The sequence below is a fragment of the Phasianus colchicus genome, chromosome 7, assembly GCF_987193195.1.
Source record: "Phasianus colchicus chromosome 7, bPhaCol1.hap1.1, whole genome shotgun sequence".
Taxonomy (NCBI): Eukaryota; Metazoa; Chordata; class Aves; order Galliformes; family Phasianidae; genus Phasianus; species Phasianus colchicus.
The window spans coordinates 20,466,969-20,478,968 of NC_143442.1; the positions used below are offsets into that span (position 1 = coordinate 20,466,969).

The following is a 12,000-nucleotide window of genomic DNA, read 5'->3' on the forward strand; positions in this document are numbered from 1 at the left end:
TTTCTACCCTAGCTGCATGGTAAAAAGTGGTTGTTTTGGAACAGTCCTACCTCAAATTCCTCCAGCTTGCAGCACTGTGCAGATGTGAGACTCTCTGCAACGCAACATGTTCAAAATGATCCCTACAGAAGCCTCAGCCTCACACAGCTATCTAGTAGCTAATTGCAGTTAGAACTTCTTCCCCTCTCTCCCTCCTGAGGAGCAGTTTAAGCCACGCAGGCTGTTTCCTCATACAGACCAGGCATTTGCAGGCAAGTCTACCAATACAGCTCTATAAGCAAATTCTTTGAAACCAAAATTGTGCTAGAATTGTTTAAATGCCTCTCTTTCCTCCCTATTTAAATTATTTATGGAGTTGCTGCTGTTTGATAACCCAGGACTCACTCAAATGAGCGTGCAGCAGGTTGACTCTGGTTGTACCAGTCAGCAGCACGTGCTCAATCCCTATCTCCAACACCAGATCAAAACTGACATGGATATACATGCCACACAGCCTACAACCATCTTTTATAGAGTGCCACAAACATTCCTGTGCTTCCCTCCAGGCTATCCTCACCTTGAAATTCATTCCAAGGGCCTCTGTAAAAGTCAGCCAGGCACAATTTCTCATGAATCACATGAGTTTCAAAGAGAGAAATGGCACACTGTGGCAAAGCTGCTGCTGGTGCTCCTCGGAAGGCTGAGATGTGAATCACCCCTTCGGCTCCAGAGCTGTATACAGCCCAAAACACTCACATGTACCACAGATTATCTATCACAGAGCGATGGATGTTTTCCAGAAATGCAGGCTCTTGTATGGTGGGCTGCATATCACAGTGAATATTTCCCTCAGTCCCATCTGCAATGAGATGCACGCATTACATAATTGCAGTGGGATTACCTAACCAGTCACAGATTTGGCATACAGCCTTATCACACCTAGGGCTTCAGTCTGGCCTCTCACGTAAGCAGAAGTGTCTTCATTTCACAGCTTTTAATGCAATCAACAATGCTGAGCAGATCCAAAACCAAAGCCTTGTGTAGTCTACACAGAACTGTTCACACAGTATGCATAAGAAATTAACTAGTCAAACAACGCTAAAATGAGTACATATATCTGAAAGGCAAGAGCTTGTCTTTGGCTGCATACAATATATCATCTTCTGTTCAAGGACTGAAGATTAAGATTTTGATCCTTGAAAGCTCAGTCACAGCTTCATTGCTGGGAACTGCAGGCCAATAAGCACAGAGCTTTTAAGAATAGTGCTGCCTCATCTGCTATTAGCTGTGCCAGGAGGAGCTGCCTGCAGCCCACTGCCAGCCTGCATTCATAAGCAGAGACAGATCTAGCATCACTAGCGGAAATCTGGCACAAGAACTGACAACAGGCAGAGATCAAGGAACCAGTGCAGCTTACAAGAAATAAAGTGGAGCACTGATGTTTGCCTGTGTCTCCTGTAGGTTGTCAATATTTGTAAAGTGTTAAAATTCACCAGACCAGAGACTCAGTTCTGCAGTAGCTGTGAGTTGAGCAACATCGTCAGGATCCTCTTGGAATACCAAAGTAGAGAAAATTCTCTTCCAGAAAGAAAAACTCTTTCTTCTTCTTCTTTTTTAATTATTACTTAAATTAAAGACCATGCAAGACACTGTAGGAGACACCTCAGTATACATCCTCTCGCAGGCTCTCACTTATCACCACTTTCAGGATAATCCTGGTGGTGCCAGCAGGTCTGCACAGACCACTTACAAATTATATCTCACACTGTGACTTTAGTACCTGAATGTGATGAAGAAACATCCCAAGGGAGGCAACTTATTCAGGAGGCTGAAAGTCAAACTGGGGCAGGAAAAATTACCATTCATCTCCCCCTTAACTGGGATAAGTGTTTTTGAATAACAGCTTATACTGTAACGCAAAGAGGAAGCAACTTCGGAGAGTTACAATGATAAAATGAAGTGGAAAGAAGTGATTACTACAGTTCCTATTCTTGCAAGTTAACCACAAGTTGCTTTTCTCTTCATCGAGCCAAGAAAGCAGACAGAGAATAACCCCAACAGCAACTAACCCAAGAAACAGCCCTCCGCTGGCACGCAGCCTGAAACACTGCCACAAGAGGTCTGAGCCTGCAAGCATCTCTGAGCACCTGAGCAAGGCCACGCTGCTTCCCCAGTGCTCTCCTGTGCAGTGGTTACAAGGCAGTGCTGGACACCCGAAGCCCTGAGGAACCGTGGCTGCACAGCGCCTATCGCTGCCCCAGGCTCCATCTAGGCAGCTGGTCAGGCTCGTCAGAATGAAGCAACAGTTGCCTACAGCACAAAATACCACGCCGTCCCTCGGTTTTCAATCAGGCTCAGCTTAGGGCTTGTTAGCAGACGCATGTTTGTGAAGCAAACGGCAAAACGTTTCTCAGAACGCAGACCACACGTTGCCGTCAGCAGCCCTGAAGAAGCACCTCGTTGCCACACCGCCGTGCAGGGACGCAGCATCTCCCGTCCTCCTGCGACCGCACCTCCCCGCCGCCCTCCGTCCCTCAGCCGCCCCAGACACCAGCACGCGGCGTTTCCACCGAGAAACGCGAGACGCAACAAAATAGCAGCGCTTGGGGAAGACGCGGGCCGCTTACCTACTTAGCGCTCGGCACCGGTGTGCGGACAGAGGGCCGAGCCGAGCGCCTCTCCGAGGCGCCGTACCGAGGCCCGGCCCACACCACGGCCCCCGGCCCCCGGCCCCCGCCCGCCGCAGGGGAAGCCCGGCCCGGCCGCCTCGGGAGGCGGCGGCGCGGCGGATGGGAGGGAACGGTCCGACAGCCGCGGGGGGAGCGCGGCCCGCAAAATGGCGGCGGCCGGGCGAAGCTCTCCGCAGCGGCGGGAGGCGGCCGCGGCTCTCCCGAGAGCGCCTCTCGCCCTCGGGGCCGGGCCTAACGCGCCCCCGCCGCCTTCAGCTTCGCCCCGGGGCGCGGCTTCTCCCCGCTGCAGGCCTCCCGCTGCCGGGGCCGCGGGCTCCTCAGCCGCCGGAGCGATGAACCTGCGCAGGCTGACCGGCTTTATCTGCCCTCGCAGAGCCGCCGCTCCGGGCTCGGCCTCGCCGGATAGCGGGACCGGCTCCCCGCCCGGGGCTGCCGCCTCCCGATACCGCCTGGTGCCGGGCCTCGGCGCTTTGCACCGGGCGAGGAGGAGATCCCTGCGGGCACCTGTAGCGCTTGGGTTCTGTTTTTGTTTCTAGATACATTACAATGAGGCAGAACAAAAAGCTACACAAATAGATCTGCCGTACATCAGCACGGAAACTAGTCACAACTGATTTCCCCTTTGGTACTCTCAGAAGTTTGCATCAGTGTGCTGAGTTTCTTGCAGTAATTTCAACTTTTTTTTTCTTTTTTTCTTTTTTTTCTTAAGATGTTGTAAAGCTCAGAAACAAAAGCAGTCTCATTTTCCACACACAGCAGTTGCCCAAGGCTGGCTCAGACAGTTAACTGCTTCCTCAGTAAATCCTAAACGCTGGCAATAGCCAAGGGTCTTCACGATGAAAAAGAAGATGCAGCTTTCTTGTGGTTTCCCATTTTTTATGTGGTTGAGGAGACAGCACTTGGAGCTGCCCCTTTTCCAGGAATTTGGGCAGATACTGCTGTCACTAAGGCAGCAAATGCACAGTTCCATGTCTCGCCTACCTTCTTCCATTTTTCATTTGGCCTGGACCAGCTTGTCTTGTTACATGTAGCAGATGGCTGACAACAGGTGTCCAAACTGGAAGAAGTCAACTTGTCCAGCAGCTGCAATGCCCACAGACAACACACTGGGTAGTTTCCCCAGCAAACAGGAAACTTCAAGCAAAAAAGAACCACCCTTCTTCCCCTTTCAAGTAACATTCAGAGGAGACAAAACAAAGGGAAAGGAGCAATGATCTTAACCCAAAAGTATTGACAATCGATACGCGTGATGTGTTGGACATGCTTTACCCACAGTGGGTTCATTTTACAAGCTCTACTGTAAAAATACTTACAGGAAACTAATCAGAAACAAATCAGTATGTATTAACAATATCAGTCGTAACCACAACTATGTATACAGTTTTACACAGTACAGTGTTAAATACAGTATTAAAGAAAATAAAACTATCAGAAAAGGGTTAAAAAAAATCCCACAAACAATGCAGACAGTATTTAAGTGTGTAGAAATTTCTCTTTCCTTTTAAATAAAAAAAAAATAAATGCAGCAATGCTGAGTGAGATGATTTTTGTGTTACTTCATTACCAATGCAGACTGTTAGTGCAAACCCTGACCAACATTCAGCAGCAGTGCTGACTCAGAAGTCAGCACCTACCTCCTCCCCACCTCTTGTTCCTGTTCCCATCTGATCCCCCCATTTGGCCAACACAAACTGACCCAAAGGCCAGCCAAGATGTGCAAAAGGTAGGCCAACAAACACACACTGACCACTGCATCATGGTAAAGCCACATGGGCAACGTCTACCTCCATAGGTAGACGTTACCCAACTCTCAACTTCAGGTTGAGAGTTTTTGGGGCAAACAATGTTCAGGGAGACACTTTAGTTAATTCATTTGTTGTTAAGTTTTTCTGTCACCATTTAAAGACCAAATGGATTTGGATTAGTTCTTGGAAGTACAGAGTATAATGGGATCTTTCAGATTTTTTGGCTTTCTGCCTAGCACTCATCCCTGTAGAAATAGCATGCCTTGGAGGGATAAGCTCTGGGAAGAAGCAACGCAGACTTGCCAGACTGCAGTAAAGAGTCCTGATAAGAAATTATACTTCCCAATCTCCTCCTTTTAAAAGGCCACTAATGATTCAGCATTTAATAAAGTATTTAAATTATGATCACACTTCAGTACTTTTTGTTTGGCTAAATAGGCTGCTCACTGATTGCAGATAATATCCATCAGCAAGCAAGCACGATTTTTCTCTAGGGCATGAGCAGTTACAGGAACCTGGGCTGTTTCATACACACTGCAGACCAGGAAAGTGCACTTTACCTGAGTCTGACAGTTTCCTCTGGAGAACACTGAGAAATGGACACATGCAATTGTATTGTAATACCCAAGGTACGTGATGAGATGAAAAACAAACAAACAACAGCAACAAAAAAACTCGACTACAGAACAGCAGAGGACACTACCTTGTTCAACACCCTCTTCCCACTCCTATAATGCCTAATCAAAGCACGCTGGACTTTTTATTTGAGCCACGTGTTCTCCCCTGGCCTCAAATATAGTGTTGATTTGAGAAGAGTGTCATTCTAACAGCTTGAGTTTATAATCATAAAATCATTAAGGCTGGAAAAGACCTCTGAGATCATCTAGTCCAACCATCCACTTACCACCAATACTGCCCACTAAACCATGTCCCTAAGCACTACATCTATCCTTTCCTTAAGCACCTCTAGGGACGGTGACTCCACCACAGCCCCTGGGCTGCCTGTTCTGATTCCTCACCACTCTTTCTGAGAAGAAATTTTTCCTAATACCCAGTCTGAACCTCCCTGGTGCAACTTAAGCCCATTCCCTCTCATCCTATCACTGTCAGCAGGAGAAGCAGCTGGTTCCCACCTTGCCACAACCTCCTTTCAGGTCATTGTAGAAAGCAACAAGGTTTCTCCTGAGCTTCCTCTTCTCCAAAATGAATGATCCCAGTTCCCTCAGCCTCTTTCTCTTCTTGTTAAGGTGTTTGTAAACTAAGGACAACAAAGAGGACTTTGTACCCCAGGGATGCAAAGCCAGGCTTTCCAGTAGCTACCAAGTAAACTTAAGACTGAAAGCAGTCCCCAAAATCTTCATCTGATCCTGTCAACATTCCCATACCGCACATTACATAGCCATAAAATTATTTCCCCTTGATTTTTGTTCTGTCTTCACCCCAATCAAATGTTTCCATCCACTTACAGGCCACTAAAGCAGTGAACTTACTCCGTATGGAAAAGGTAGTGCCTGCTTTTTGACCTGGGCAGCAGCCCCAGCAGTGAGAAGCAGCCAGGAGCAGCCGCTATATGTGTCTACCTGCTGACCTGAAGCCTTCATCGGAGGCATTGCCCTCAAACAATAACATGTCTGGACCCACACTATGCAGGAAGCTTAGCCTTCTCAGTGACAGCAGGCTTAAGGTAACTTAGCTTTAAGGTCTAGCAGTGACCACATGCAGACATACTTTCAAAGACATAAGACTGAGCCAATTTAGGCAGATTTTCAGGGGACCAGAAATGTATCTTCTTACTTGATGCAAAGGCTACTTGGGTAAACCCCAAGCACTTGTTTCAAAACTGAAAAGACTGCTGGAATACTTTAAAGAAAAGCCCTCAGGAATTTATTGTAAGCAATTGCATTTTGCCAGTTTATTTCTGAAAACACTGAAGTTTTTGTTTTGTTTTGTTTTTGTTTTTCCTTTCTAAAAAGAGAGAGCACACACAGAACCTGGACTCAAATTGCTAGGGGGTGGTGATAAGTAAAAGAAAACTCCATCTTACATAAGGAAGCTTCAAAGCATCACTCTCAACTGAAAATTTAGAACCAGCATCTCCAAATAACTGCTAAGCAAATATTGCCCAAAAAGTGACTTTACCAAGAATAGATATGATAATGGAAGGTGGAAGACAGCAAGAATGCTGGTAAATGCAAATGAATCAGGATGCAATGTATCTACAAATCTACAAGTACAATCTCTGTGTCATTTCCAGACAGCTGTGCACCTAGTTTTCAACAGCATGGAAACATCTGAGCGTCTTACTAACAAAGCAATTATAACAATGGGTGGAGAGGCAAGCACTTCTTATGTAATCTTCCTATATTGAATTACAGGAAAAATACTTACTCAATGCTCTTTGAATATTGAGAACAAGCCAAATTTTATGTGAAAATTGGCGGTATGCCCACAGATGGTGCACTAGTTCAGGGCTCAGTTTGCTGTTTTCAAGCATCTGTCCTGTTGCAGTTGTGCTTAGGGCATTCAGGAACAACTCAAAACTTACCCATATCTAGATCATCTGATCACTTGCACTGCAAAGTAAATGATAGCTTACAACATACGTTTGTTTGGAGGGTAATTAAGCATCAAGGGCAAACTGAGAAAAACGTATTCATAGAAAGACAACAAGCCCCAGGATTTCTTCTCTGGGAGAAGGGGGGAGTGGGTCATGGAGAAATTGATTAACAGTCTTCCAGAGGAGAATTTCCCTCATTTCTGACACTTGACAATCCCAGTCTCTGTGATCCTGGGAACGTTCTGAGGCTGAGGCCTAGAGAGCACCATGCCAAGCACTGCTGACTGTAAGCCTGAAGCTGGCCACCACAGAAGTGAGGAGGGTGTCAACAGGATGTTGACAGTCACAAGTGGATACAAAGGAATCCTCGCATAACATTATTCCTCCTTCAGATACTTATTTATTCATTAACCTATTGTTGTGCAGCAGTACCTTTTCTTATCTGCACTGCTTATGAAAGTTTATATAAGTGGTATTTTTGAGTGGCCATGTATGCGTTGGGGTTGGTGTTGCAAAGCCCACTTCTACTGTATCTTGCCCACATCCCATGGTCCTGCAGCTGAGACATGGGCACCTGTTACTGGCACTTCAAGCACCCATGGGTGCAACTGTACCCTTCCCAACACTGCACCTGACAGAAAACAATAAAAAAAGCTAACAGCCAGCTTGCAGAACATCAAACCAGAGCTTTAGTAGTGTGTACACACTTTTAAGCCTGGTGAAAGGAACTGACCTTGTCAGCAAGCAAAATAAACACTTTAAATAGCAAAATTCACTTCACTAAAGCAAAAAGGGAGAAATAAAAGTTCAAACTATATTGCATTGAATTTGATAGAATTCAGAATAGCTCTAGCTGATTTCTTCTGAAATGGCAGCATTGCTTTGTCTCCCCTTAAAGTGGGAGATTCTACATACATAGACTTGGTTTCTAGTATATCAGTTTGGGGATTGACTTGGTCACAGAGAAACTTCCAAGTTAACCACCCAGGCTGAAGAAAAATAACAATGAAAATATCACATAACAAACAAACAAGTCACTATTTTAACATAGCGTTTTTGAGTGCTTTACATGGAAGATAATAATCAAGTCTTGTTCATTTGTCTCACATACTAGTTAGAGGCGTGCCTGCCATACACAGAATTTTACGGTTTATTTTACATTTTCATGCATTCACAATGTTAACAGTAGGTGATGAAATTATTAAAAATAGGATGTAAGAGCTATGGTCCTATTTGATCTGAGAATACTCACACGCTCCTTTGGATCTGTGCAGCCTGTAATGCATTCTCAGTCACTATAACACCATACAGGTTCATCTTAACTATTGTAAAGAACAAAAATAACAATAAAACAGTTCTCCTCATATGCACAAGCAAATGAGCAAGTGCAAATAGTGATTTACTCAAGGAAGCTATTAAAGCAGGATGCCCTGAATAAATAAACTCTTTCTCATATGGAATCTGCTGCACCTGTTGCTTATTCAGTGCATGATTGGTTTGGCAGGTGAAAGGAATGCAAAACTGACTGCTGCAACACGAAGGGGGAGCTCTGGAGATATGTTGAGAATATGACCCAAGTTTCTGTAAAATGTCCTGTACTTACTGAGTTTCTACTTGTGATCACACTACATCCCACCTGTACAAGCATCTGTACAAACATAGTTTAAACACTATCCAAAACTATGTATTGAATGTAGTGCGTTATATCCCCTGGTAGAAACCCAACAGTTTATTTGTTCTCTTATTTCTTCTCTATTTCATCTCTGCCACAGCATTTTCCTTTTCCTGGTCCCCTGTCACAGGCTGTGATAGGTAAGCCCTCTCCTTGCTGAGCTCTTCAGCTACTGCAGATATTTTTCTCCCTGCTCTGTTTTCATACTTCTCTCTCTGTAATTTGTAGATTTTCCCCTATATCTTTTCCAGATTGCATTCAGCAGTTTGTCATTTCTTTTAGTTTTGTGGCCAGCATTTCATTCCTATGCTTGTGGGGATCTCATTTTGTTTTCTATTTCTCTGGCTCACAATGAGAAGGAATTTCTTCTCCTAAACACTTGAGCAAATTCTTATTTTAATACTGGAATATTGTCAGGGTGGCTTCCATACAACTACGTGCTATTGCCATTTGACTTTATTAACAAACAAAAGATATTCGGTGCTTATTCTTAACTCCTTCTCCAGCTGCAGGTGAATACTTAGTTTGGCCCTAATAGCATGCCATTTTCAGGTTAAACTGAAACAGGGCAGAGTCACATATGTTGTTCTCTTGCATCATTTTTATGCCAATACTGGCATTTTACTTGCCTAAGAGTTGTGTAACCACGCGGGGGAATGAGGCTGTATAAGTCCCAAGTAAACAAGCTCCTGCCCAGCGGTCACAAAGCGCACAGTGCTCCTGAAGTGATGGGCCACAGCACAGAGCTTGCAATCACATTCCCAACAGCAACACAACGGGAGCACAGATTGCGAGCTGGGAACTATTTGTGCTCCCGGCAGCGAGGCGGAGGCAAAACTCCTCTCACTGACACAAAACTCGAGTTCTGGCGTTGTTGTTAAAGCCGCTGTCTGCAAAGAGCGAAATTTAGGCCAAGCGCGAAGTGCCACCTAGCGCCGGCCTGGCCACCGGCTGGGAGGCACAGGGAAGGGAGGAGTTGGTGGAAAGGCAAGGAGGTGAAACGCCCTGGTAAGGACGGCAGGGAACATCCTTACTGTCACCTTGCTGTGCGGCATGCCCCTCCATAAGGCACATAGCCCGGGCTGCCTGTGGCACAGCACTCAGCTGGCAGCATGGCTCCTGCACTGAGCTGAGCAGTTCTCAGTATGGGGAAACCGCTCGCCTGACCCACCTGCCTGCTGCCAAACCAAACAGTCATGGAGAAGGTTGCTTGTTATATCATGCACTTGCACTTGTATCAATAGTTGTTTGCAGCTTGGAAGAAACACGTCTGCAGTTTTCACCACTGCTATACCGGTGCCCAGCAGTGTGTGGGGAGAATGAACCTGCAGACAGGTGTGTGGGCATCTCCTCACAGCACATATGTCGACTTCTACCTGTAAAATCAATGATAACACAACAAAAAACAAGAACCCATTTGGAAAGTAGATAGATGAAGGCACAGCAGCAGCCCTGCAGCACAGCTGAGGAGAATACACTGTGTATCCAAAGGACACCAGCAGCAGGTCCCCAGCTTTCAGAAGGAGCCCAAGCTACTGGCAAGGAGGGGAAGTGAAAGCTGCTATTTTAAATGGTGAGAATGATAAAAGTGAACACTCGTCCTCTCTGACCACAATGCCCAATCAGGAGGTCCGTGGTCCCACAAACAGAACACTTTTTCCTCACAGTGACAAGCTGCGGCCTGGCTGCAGGGAGCAGCAGCGGTTCCTGTTGCAGTGAGGGAACCAGCAGCAAGGAGCGCTGTTACCGCAGCCCCTGCCTCTGCCCTGATCTCAGGGGCTGCTGGCAGACAATTCTTTGTTAATCTGCTGCACTCTTGACAAAAAAAGAAAAGAAAAGAAAAGAAAAGAAAAGAAAAGAAAAGAAAAGAAAAGAAAAGAAAAGAAAAGAAAAGAAAAGAAAAGAAAAGAAAAGAAAAGAAAAGAAAAGAAAAGAAAAGAAAAGAAAAGAAAAGAAAAGAAAAGAAAAGAAAAGAAAAGAAAAGAAAAGAAAAGAAAAGAAAAGAAAAGAAAAGAAAAGAAAAGAAAAGGAAAAAAAGGAACTGTTCTGTATTCCGAATGAGGAAGGTATTTAGGCAGCTTATAAGTCAGCAAGCCTGAAAAATAACTTCTATTTGAGGAAGAAAAATAAAAGAATGATATAAACAGAGAGGAAAACATATGAAAATTAAGAAGTGACATGTTGTGAAGGCGTGACTGCTGCATAGACAGCCTTTGTGACAGGTTTCTGATTTAGATTTGTTATGTAGCTTCTGCAGAAGCTGTATCTTAAGCCATAGATGTGTTTTAAGTAGCAGTTACCTACTACTCCTCTGAAGTACCACTGTCTGTCTCTCCATTGAGATGTTTTTTTTCAGTAGACACTGATACTGGACATGGGCAACACTGGCAGCAGCCTCAGAATGTTTAGTGATCTAATCCAACTGACTTCATGGCAGTCAAGAGCATCTCTGCACCTGGGCTGCTGCTGAAATGTAGTATGTTATGAGCCTTGCTGTGAAGGAAGAAAAAATCACAGAACCATAACTGTTCCAACAGACTCTAGTTCTGTTGAAATAAATAGCCTTAGGCACCAAAAAATTAACATTTAAATATGTTATCATTGGCTATGAAAGAACAGAATAAACTTGTAGCCTTTTTTTTTTTTTTTTTTAAATTTGAAAAATTCAGATCGATTTCTCCATCCAATAGGAAGGAACTCATGCTCTGTCAGAGCTGAAGGATTCACACAGCTGTCACATTTCCTATCCAGTCAAGCTGCTGCCTCATGGCCTGTGGGGCTGTAAGGCAGACGAGAAACGTTTGGCCTCCATTGGGGGAAGTCATGAAAGGGTTGCACAGCATAGGGCTGCTGGAGAGGGAGAGTGCACCAACACAGCCGGGCTGCTGCTGACTGGACCAAGGAAGGTTGTGCTAGAGGGCTCCCTGAACACCAGGCAGATGATGGGAGGGGAATACCAATAAACACCTCCTGAGATAAAGTGCAGTGTTACTGATTTCTTTCAGTGGTTACAGAAAGACAAGGAGCACCTCACAGAGTTAAGCACCAACAAACTTCTCCATCCTCCTACAGCACACACTGCCCCAAGGTGTCTTTTATATCTGTACATGAGTTGGTGGGTACAATCTCTGTGCTGAAAGGCTTTCACTGATCCACATCAGTAACAGAAATTATTTGTATCACTGCAAAATCTACTGGAGTCTGGAGACAAAGTGCTATTCTATTGCTTTTATGCTTCATCAAAGTTTAAGATCTTTATGTATGTGTTGAGAAGCTCACAGAATGAGCTGCACAGATACCACAAAGGAATAATAAGCAACAAGTTACAGAAAAGGTTTCCGAGGCCCCTATCTGCTC

The 12,000-nt window shown here is 45.0% G+C and overlaps 1 protein-coding gene across 12 annotated transcripts in view; it reads right to left on the reverse strand.

Annotated features, from left to right (window-relative positions):
• Positions 1-10,495, reverse strand: part of GPR155 (G protein-coupled receptor 155) — a 35,965-nt gene extending 25,470 nt beyond the window's left edge. For 4 of the 12 annotated variants that reach the window (XM_090144053.1, XM_090144049.1, XM_090144054.1 and 1 more), the window contains exon 1: positions 557-10,489. The gene's annotated coding sequence lies outside the window, so the exon portion shown is untranslated. Of the gene's footprint in view, positions 1-556 lie in introns of all 12 variants that reach the window. The other 8 variants (XM_090144055.1, XM_090144050.1, XM_090144047.1 and 5 more) reach the window with 5 other exon arrangements.
• Positions 10,496-12,000: the final 1,505 nt, after the last annotated feature.